The sequence below is a fragment of the Acartia tonsa genome, chromosome 14 (assembly GCF_053477335.1).
Source record: "Acartia tonsa isolate MP-2025a chromosome 14, ASM5347733v1, whole genome shotgun sequence".
Classification (NCBI taxonomy): domain Eukaryota; kingdom Metazoa; phylum Arthropoda; class Copepoda; order Calanoida; family Acartiidae; genus Acartia; species Acartia tonsa.
The window spans coordinates 3,712,611-3,723,042 of record NC_137273.1 but is presented as its reverse complement, the minus strand read 5'-3'; the positions used below and the strand labels follow the sequence as shown (position 1 = coordinate 3,723,042).

Sequence of the window (10,432 nt, the reverse complement as noted above, 5' to 3'; positions counted from 1 at the left end):
GATGCCTGTTGATATTTTATTTTCATTATTTGAAAAATTAATAAGCACTATACACTTTAACCGTTTGCCTAGCTTTTGTTTAGTAGTTTGTTAGTAGTTTACAACCTAAGACAGTAAAACAAATGGACATAGTCACTTGAAGTTTTAAAAGCAGAGTAACAATTTATAAGTATAAAAAAATGTATATAAATTGCTTGAATACAGAATATTGTTTTAGGACTTGATTACAGAGATGCTTTGCTTAAAATATTGTTATAGGATTCTTTGCTCCACAAATCAGATAGTTTAGTAGTATCATGCAAAAAAATTCAAACTATCCAAAAAATTATTATGTTGCCCTCTAAACTCTACCTAACTGTTACAGGAACCATTATGGTAATTAATAGGACAATTCCATCATTTATGATTTACCAATTATACAGACTCTTATCAGTTAAGTTGATTCATTGTACAAAAGGACTGACTATAGTTATGAATAAGCTTGGCTTTTAAAAATATAAGTTTGAAAATAAATTATTTCCAACAATCACAATTTGGACCAATTGATTCAGGAGAAGGATTTGTACATTGAACATCTTTACTCTTTACACCTAAACAATTTTACCAGTTGAAGAATTGCATAAATTATTAGCTTTAAAAACTAATGTAACCACTATAGATATTTATATAGGTAAAATTACAAGGACGATTATTTCCATAAGTAGTGCAGGTGCATCATTAAAAATTAAGAAAAAACTTTTGACATGTAAAAATTTCAAAGGGTAATATGTAGAAAAGAAATGAGTTGAAAATGAGAACAGTAATATCTATAATAAAATAAAACTAATTTTGGCAAAAAAATGAGTTCAAGATTAATCTAACAACTAACTTCATGAAAACATTAAACATGTCCATTAATGAGGGTAATCTAATAAAAAAAAGTTCAGGTACTCTCAATAATAGATGCTGAAAAAATTCAAATATTGTCATTTTAATTGGGCTAGATGAAAGCAAAGGCATGGTCTACTCTGAGTCTACCTATCAATTGTATTAAAAAGTCAAACATGCACTATAATTAAGGAAATCTACTACACCAAAAAAATCCAACTTTTATCTTTCATAGTCTTTGAGAAAATTAAATTTATGTTAATCTACAGATTTATAGACAGATGGACTGACCTTAGTTATATAGTAGAATGCACTACTAAAAAGTAGATACTTATTTTTACAAATAAGTTTGCAAAAATAAAATAACTAATTTCAAACAAGGCAAAAATAAATATTGAAAAAGGTGTATTAATTAAATAAAAGATACTCTTACCTACGTCTTTGTTTTGATCAGATTGAATCTGAATGTTGGAAGCAATGGTTGTTGAACAGAGACAAACCAACAAGAGAACATGAAGGTAATCAGGTAAAACCATTTTTCACTTCTGAAATAATTATTGAGTAAGGAATCAAAGACGTCCAAGAACGTTTTTAATTTGGGGCGAGAGAGGGGGCTTCGGGATTAGCGGTTTTAAAGGTATGAGTGGAATATATTTTTTGAAGAGAGAGTGGGGGGGGGGTCTAGCAATTTGTTCCAAGTTTTGATACTGGCAGGATCCAAATAGCATCCAGACTTTTTGCTCTAGGGGTAAAAATTCCCTTTTTTCTTTTAATATCTAAGATTTTCTATTGATAGTTTTCATATGAAATGATTATATGGATTGCATTTCAATGAAGTAACTGGACAAAGTGTCTCAAAAATCAATCATGTAAAGCCATAAAAAATGAGTGATTATCCATCATTTTTTAGGGGGTTTTCTTTCCCACTTCTCCTCTCATCTCCCTCATTTTTATGACGGCACATTTCACAATTCAAAAAATCAGATGAAAAGGATAATTATAACATACAAAAATTTGTTGTCAAAACAGCAAAAAAATAGCATGTTTTAAGTGAACTCATGGACTTTATGGTAATGATTATAGAGTTGCTACGCTTCCTGCATCGTACTTAATTGTTATAGCAAATTATCTTGCAAAATTTCAAATCGATAGGACAATTATAAAATGTCTAAATTAAATTAAAAAAAGAGCCAACTGTCACAGACTTACGGACAATCTGACTTACGAATCTACCCTATTTATATAAAAGCTTCGCTTCGTATTATTTGTATATTATAATTCCTTATGTTGTTGCATTATCATATTTTCTTATTTATAAAAAAAATATATTTTTAATTTGTTTACTTAAGATAAATAATTAAAAACTAAACTAACAAACTAAACAAAATGAACTAACTCACTTGACTACAAAAAATCTGTATCAAACGTTGCTTTTATTTCACTAAGATAAGCACCAATGCAAAGTCAACAAAAACACTACGTCAAAGTAAAAAATATCTTGTTTTCCAAAATACAAATTTTAATAGCAATTTTAGTTGTGTCTGGCAATTTTCTATTGTAATACGTGAATTATAATAATTATCAGAAATACAGATTTCCAACTCTGTATACACTGATTATTATAGGACATACGTGGATATTTTGGGTAAAATTTGTTCTTAATTAATCTTGCTGCTATGGACCTTCTTTATTGGTCAGTTCATACATCCAGTAGGATGGGATATTTTAGAATCTCTAGAAGCAAAACAATGTTCCAGCTAATTTTAAAAAACGGCAGGCCTTTGACAAATTTGATTGCTTGGCTATCTTATGATTCCCTGCAGGGTTAGGGCACCGCAAGTATAGGCATACAAAAAAAACCTTTCATAATAGTTATTTATTAAAGGCAGCTTTCTGCGGATATCCAAATAAAAATAATTAGATAAGCCAGTTTTGTAAGCACCGAGGGGCCGAATAGCCTAGCTAACAAAAAAAATAATTTTATGATATTTTTAATATTCGTTGAAAATTGTCTGTAATACGTTGATATACATGATTTTTCAGTATTTGAAACATATTAATGTCCGCTGGATTAGACTCGGGCTAACAACCTGGTTTTAATCATATAATTTTCAATTTTAATATCCACAGAAAGCAGTATATAATGCGACGCGATAAAAATTCTGACGTTTGATTCGGCGTGCATGTAGCCGCAGGTATCTTATAATATGAACTGGTATGCTCTCTAAGGAATAAAGTAGTAAGGTAAGATGACTTTTGTAAAGATACTACACTTTTATTTTAATAAAAGATAAGAATATTATTGTGATCATTGTTTGTGTTATTCACATTGAAGACGTTAAAATGTTTTCTTTTTGGAGCGATAATTTTCTATAATTAGTGTCTGTACGTCCGTACGTCACAGTTAGCTGTTTTCGTTATTTTAGGCATGTTAGAATTGTCCTATCGATTTTAAACGTTGAATTATGGTTCCTCTAACAATTAGGTACGGTTTAGAAAGTGTAACAACTCTTAATCGATATCAGAAAGGCTACACGTCCATTTAAAACAAGCCAATTTGTATGGTTAATTATCCATTCATTTGTTTTTTGGAAAAATGATTGTAATGACAAAAAGATACAATATTCTAATTCATCTCATTAAAATGTTCTGTATTTGCACAATTTTGCAACAAGTTATATACAATTTTGTCTATACTTTTAAATAATATTATTCTTATTAAGTTTTGACACTATACAAGAGTTATTGTTCATTTGTTCTACGATTTGAGTTTAGAGCTTCACTTTTATGGATGTTGTCATCCTTGTTTTTATTACATTGACGTCAAGTAAAAGTCAAGTAAAAATTAAAACAAACTTAGTAAATAAATTTATCATTCCAAATTTCCAATAATGCCAAAAAGTACAAAAGTTAAAAAAAAACTTGCCAAATAACATCAGAAACACGGATCTAAAGGGAAAAGACAATGACCGATGAATTGATGTACAAACCCAATGATGATACACAAAATTACCTCTTCTGTAAATTACAGTTAGTGGTTGAAACGATTTAAAACAAAATTCAAAAAAGTCCCAAAAGTTGTTGAGCCAACGAATCTTTGCTATAAAAGTTTGGGGCCTAGTTTGATTAACAGCCTAATGTCACCTCCCTCCCTGCATCGAACAGCCTTGAGGAAGGAATACACCACAAGAACTTAGTTGAGAGTATCTCTGAACTAAACCTTGCTTAATGTATGCATGGTTAGGTTATATGGTCATAAATCCTTCAGAAAACCAACCCTTTGATTGCACGACCTTTGTCCTAACTGTGTGGTAATGAGTTGCGCCTGTTTTATGCCTATTTTCTCTACTCTAATTATTTATGTTACGCACCTAGTAGCAGTAGTAGGAACCATTTGTAACGTCTTTAGTTATGACGCGGTGTTTAGCCGAGATTCGAACCTATCACCTCCTCGACGTTTAAAAATGCGCTTTGTGCTGAGCCAAAGTCTAATATAACTGAAACTATTTAATTAAGCAGAGATGTGATTTTTAAAAAAGGGTTGATAAATCGATCATGAAAAACAATAATACCTTTTTCGTACAATAATTTTTTTTGGTTGAAAATTTTGGACACTGCTTGTTTAAACCAACCAATCAATATTAGATAAAATTAACTAAAGTATCCAACAAATAATTTAATGTTATTATAAACTTTGATTTTCAATCCTATTTATAGTCCAATGGCCCCTCCCTCCTACCGTGTATGGTACCACTTTAAACACTGTGTATCACTGTATAACATTTATTAGTTTCCGACGAAATAAATTTTTAGTAGCGAAGCTACTCTATAGTTCACTTTGTCCGTCAGTCCGTCCGTCCGTCAGTCCGTAACGCTATGGGGGAAATGGGATTTACTCAGCCCCTATAAAAGATAGAAAGCTGAAATTTTTTGACAACATTTCCATCATGAAGGAGCACAATTAACTATAAAACATCAATGGCGGTCGGACGGCTTTTTAGCAGGTTTTAGGCTATTTTTTTATTTTCCACATTTTTCCTCATATCTTTGGTGTTTATGGTCCGATTTTCAAATTTTTTTCAGTTAGATATATCAAAATTAAATTTCCCATCGTTTGAAGAAAACAACAATGACGGTCAGACTGCCTTTTTGCAGGTTTTTGGCTATTTTTATATTATTTACATTTTCCCTCATATCTTTGGTGTTTATGGACCGATTTTCAAAATTTGTTCAGTTAAAAATTAAATTTCCGGTCATTTAAAGAATTCAACAATGACGGTCAGACTGCCTTTTTGCAGGTTTTTGGCTATTTTTATATTTTTTACATTTTCTCCCATATCTTTGGTGTTTATTAATCGATTTTCAAAATTTTTTAAGATATCAAAATTAAATTTCCCGTCGTTTAAAAAAAACAACAATGACCGTCAGTCCCCTCCACGAAATTATGTGCTTCGCTACTTATGGATATTGTCATCCTTGTTTTTTTATTTATGTTGGTCTTGATTTTAATATTCCCCATATGAGCTAATATCTAAAACAGGGATCTAAGGGATAAGACAATTTGCAGTAATTGGATGTATTATATAATGTTAACAAAATCACCTCATCTGTAGATCATTGGTGGGAAAGCTTTGACACTAAACCTTATAATAAAATTTGAAGCCAACGAATCAGAACATTTTGCTTGTGTAACTTTGGGTACCAGTATAATTTACAGTCTAATACCCCCATTTTCCCTGCAAATATTATATTAACTTCTTGATATTCATTCTATTGTGTGTGTATGTGTGTGAGTGTATGTGTGTGTGTTTGTGTGTGTGTGTTTGTATGTTTGTAGACGTAGCAACTCTATAATTCAATAATCTAGTTTCGATGAAACAGTTTACCCAAGAAAAGAATATCATAAAAAAGACTTTTTTATACAAGTAAAAGAAATAGTATTTCTCGTATTCATTCGAATCCGGTGGATAGAAACCGGTTCTCATCAATACGAAAAAACTATGTCTAGCATCGTATTATATCCAGCTTTCTACGAATATAAAAATGTACAATCATAAGATTAAAACCAGTTTTTTTAGCCCGTGCCTTCGGCACCTCGGGGCTAAAAAAAGCTAGTTTTAATCTTATAATTGTACATTCTATATCCGCGGAAAGCCGTTTATAATACGATGAAAGAAATAACTATTTTAATGTTTAAATCCTTATATAGTAGTAATGGTTTTTGTCTGAAGCTGGTGATATAGATAACTTCACATAGTGCATAGGATAGTTTTAGGCTATTCTATTTTTAGATTTAAGACTTGGAATGGTTTTAAACTTACCCTTAGATACTAGGGGCGCATGATTTTAGTATTAACTATTTAATTTCTTTGTTGATAGTTATTACAGCAGACAAAAACGATACATATTGTTTCATAATCATTATCAATTTAGATGGTCGTTTGTTGATTAAATTTTGAATTCTTAATTTAGCTTCATGACCTCTTGAAAGAAATAATAATATTTAATATTCTTTTATTACCTCCTAGCCACGCATCTATTGATTTTCTTTTACTTGTTTTGTGGTTAACAAGATGTGAATAAATTGTTCATTCGTTTGTATAGACATTTATCTTCCCTTTACAGATATCATCGGTTAACCCTCTGTAGACGAGATTTAAATAAGAATAAATATTTTCATTCTTTAACCCTTTATTGATGAAACAGCAAATCTCTCTTTTGTTTGTATAGACATTTATCTTCCCTTTACATATATCATCGGTTAACCCTCTATAGACGAGATTTAAATAAGAATAACTATCTTCTTTATTTAACCCTTTATTGATGAAACAGCAAATTTCTATTTTGTTTGTATAGACATTTTTCTTCCCTTTAAAGATATCATCGGTCAACCCTCTGTAGACAAGATTTAAATAAGAATAACTATCTTTATTATTTAACCCTTTATTGATGAAACAGCAAATTTCTATTTTGTTTGAATAGATATTTATCTTCCCTTTACAGATATCATCGGTTAACCCTCTATAGACGAGATTTTAAATTATTTAACCCTCTAGAAATGAGTAACTAAATTTTTGCTACGTTTGTATATAAACATTTATATTCGTGTAACCCTTTTTAGACTATATTTAAAACTCTTCAACACTTTATGGATGAAAAATTGAATTATTTTTTGTTTTTATAGACATTTATCTACCCTTTGCAGATATCATCGCTTAACCCTCTGTAGACGAGTTTAAATAAGAATACCTATCTTCATTATTTAACCCTTTATTGATGAAACAGCAAATTTCTCTTTTGTTTGTAGAGACATTTATCTTCCCTTTGCAGATATCATCGCTTAACCCTAGTTAGCCGAGATGAGAAATTAAATTGTCTACTCATACATTATCTTCGTGTAACCCTTTGTAGACTATATTTTAAATTATTCAACCCTCTTGAGAATTTTGGTGCGGCTCCGGGTCCAGCTCCGGCTCCGACCTAAAATCAAGAAAAAACTCGACTTATTTTTTTCCCACGTCTATTTTGACTTTTGAAGGTTTTAAAGTTCAATTTTTGATAAAAAAGGACTTGAAAAACTGAATAGGGGCATTTGCACATGACAAAACAGAGTTACCAAATTATAATTTATAAAAATCTCTTTATTTGTCTAGTCCGGAGCAGTTTTTTAACGAAAATTACGGCTCCGGCTCTAGCAGAATATTGCGGCTCCACGGCTCCCGGCTCCGGCTCCGCAACACTGCAAAAAAGCTTCGACGTCGTTGAAAACAGGTATTTTTTTTATTTCTACTTTCCATCAACAAAGGGTACAATATAATAATCTTGAATGGTATATTTTGTTTCGTCCACAAAGGGTAAAGTTTGAATGGTTAACCTCTGTGACTAAATCTTTTCTGGGAGACTGAGCAAATCTGTTTAGCAGATATTCAATTTATGTCATAGTGTCCATTTAATATAACTAAAATTTTGTTACTTAAGATCTTAACAATAACTGTACTTAATAAGTAATGATTCTAAAATTGTAAAATTATAAAAAAAGATAAAGGGAGATAAAGAAAGAGAGAGAGAGAGAGAGAGAGAGAGAGAGAAGAGAGAGAGAGAGAGAGAGAGAGAGAGAGAGAGAGAGAGAGAGAGAGAGAGAGAGAGAGAGAGAGAGAGTAAGAGAGAGAGAGAGAGAAGGAGAGAGATAAAGAGAGAGAGAGAGAGAGAGAGAGAGAGGGATTGATAGAGAGAGAGGGTGGAATAGAGAGGTGAAGAGATAGTTAAAAAAAAACATAAAAAGGCCTTTTTTAAATCGCTAAAATACAATTTACCATTTTTATATAAACTCCCAAATTCTAAATAGTATATTTGATATGGTTTCATTACAGATAGTTATCTTAGCACACGCTTATAATATTAGATATTTATAGTGATAGTCAGCATCGCAATTTGGGTTCTTTTTTAGATGGATCTAGGATTTCGGGAGGATTTTTTCATCATGAAAAATGTTCTACTATTCCAATGTTACAGGGGGGAGGGAAGGGTGAAAACCCTTTTTACAAAAATTTAACATCCCCCCCCCCCGTATTTTACCTGCTCCCCTCCCCCACACACCAAAAATAAATGCTTAAAAGTCCTAGAAATTAAATTAGTACTAAAACATGTTAATGCTAAAAAAATCAATGCAATTATAAAGGAACAGTTTTCTTCAAATCAAAGGCAAAACGTTTTTTTTTTATCTTATTTGAGCAAAACAATAATCTATTATTAGAATTTAAATCAAACTAAGATTTTTTTCTTAGGTGTTTCTTATAAAAATTCAATGGATAAAAGGTCTTTCTTAATAAAGTTACAAAATCATGAAAATGAAATCACTCTTATAAAAATAAAAATGTATAATCTTTATAGAAATTGATATACATATAAATATGTATTATAAATTAACTTATGGGTAAATGAATAAACAAAATGATTATCGTATAAAAATTAAGATATAAAGAAATATCGGGAACAATTTATAATTAAGTGTATAGATTTGCTTTTGCATGTTTTTAAAGGTGACTACACATTTTCCCTATTTAACAAAAAAAAATTACTAATCAAAGGACGCTTTTTAAAACATTTTAGTATGTCTATTATATAGGGAGATGTATTCACCACCTTGACAATAAGTTTATACCTCTTTTGTCTGAAACACTTCCCCCCTAAACCACACACCCCTATGCACCCTCCTCTATTTTAGTTTAATGGGAGGAGTCAAAAAACACGGCATTAAGCTGAGATTTGAACATTTCACCTCCTCGACGACAAGCGAATGCGCTACATATTTCTACAATTTCCACTTAATAACTTTAGTAGCCTTTATAGCTGTCATATTTTTGACAGTTATTGTCTATTAAACCGTAAGTTTGTTATTTTTTTTATTTGCTCCCAAAGAATATGGGTATTAGAGCATAAATAATTAGATTACAGAATATTGAAATTTATTCTAAAAACAAAAGTCATTATAATCATCATTGTATTAAAGTAACAGGATCTGTGTCTGTCTGTGTGTTCCGAAGGATCTCGCTAACCACTGAATCGATATGGTTCTCCCTTACAGTGTAGCTCTTCTCATGGGCCCTGGGAAGATTAATAACTTTATCATCTCTTCACTTCAAGTTCTCCTGGAAGCCTCTAGATTCTAGAAGTTGTTAGTTGTAAATAAATAATTTTAAAAAAAATTAAAATTTTAGTTAAATTTAGTAAAACAGTCGAAAAATAAGCGGTTTATCCAGTAAAAACAACAAGCTTGTCCTACTTTATTTTACCGTACAGAATCATACACTTATTCTAAATATGAACAGTGACAATAATAAAGATTATATTTAGTAGAATAAAAATTATTTTATTTAGATTTTTATTAAAATTCGTATCAAATGCTTTGGTGAAGTTAAACTGTAGTAATATTTCAGATGTACTTTTTTCAATGGATCGATGTAGAATATACGTGAATATAATGACAGGGGATAAATCGTCGTCAATTTAGCTTGCTATCATGGAACTCATTTATTGGTTAGCTCGTTCATCCAGTAGGAGAGAGGGGGGGGGGTGGTAAAGAGGTTGCAACTGGGGAATCGGTATTATAGCCTGTAAGTCAAAAATGATTATTATTCAGACAAAATATATTATTTTTACCTATTGGTGTACAATATTATGCAATAAAATTAAAATAATGATAAATACAAAAATGTTAATCTTGAGTATATATTTCCCTGCCTGTTCAACTGGAAGTAAACCTGATGTTTCGGAAGTAAAGGCGAGTTAATAATGGGGAAATTACAATATATCTATCTATCTGCAAAAAGTAATCCATCTATCTATCTAAAATCAAAATCTATCTCAGATTTTCTATTTGGTTACGTATATACCCAGAGAGGGGGGACATTGCACTGTCAATTATATTGTTACTAAAAGTTTCATAAAACGAGTTTTTTATTCGGTGGCTTCAAAACATTACTTTTCTTAAATATTAATTGGTTGGTTCAGATAAGCAATTTCCGAACTTTTGACTTTAAATATTTATCTACAGAAGTAATCTGTT

At 30.7% G+C, this 10,432-nt stretch overlaps 1 long non-coding RNA gene across 1 annotated transcript; it reads right to left on the bottom strand.

Annotated features, from left to right (window-relative positions):
- Nucleotides 1–455: 455 nt before the first annotated feature.
- On the bottom strand, nt 456–1,414 carry LOC145306452 (uncharacterized). The gene is made up of 2 exons (XR_013875004.1): nt 1,301–1,414; nt 456–590 (listed from the first exon to the last, which is right to left on the bottom strand). It is a non-coding gene; the product is annotated as an uncharacterized LOC145306452 (long non-coding RNA).
- Between the last annotated feature and the right edge of the window lie 9,018 nt (nt 1,415–10,432).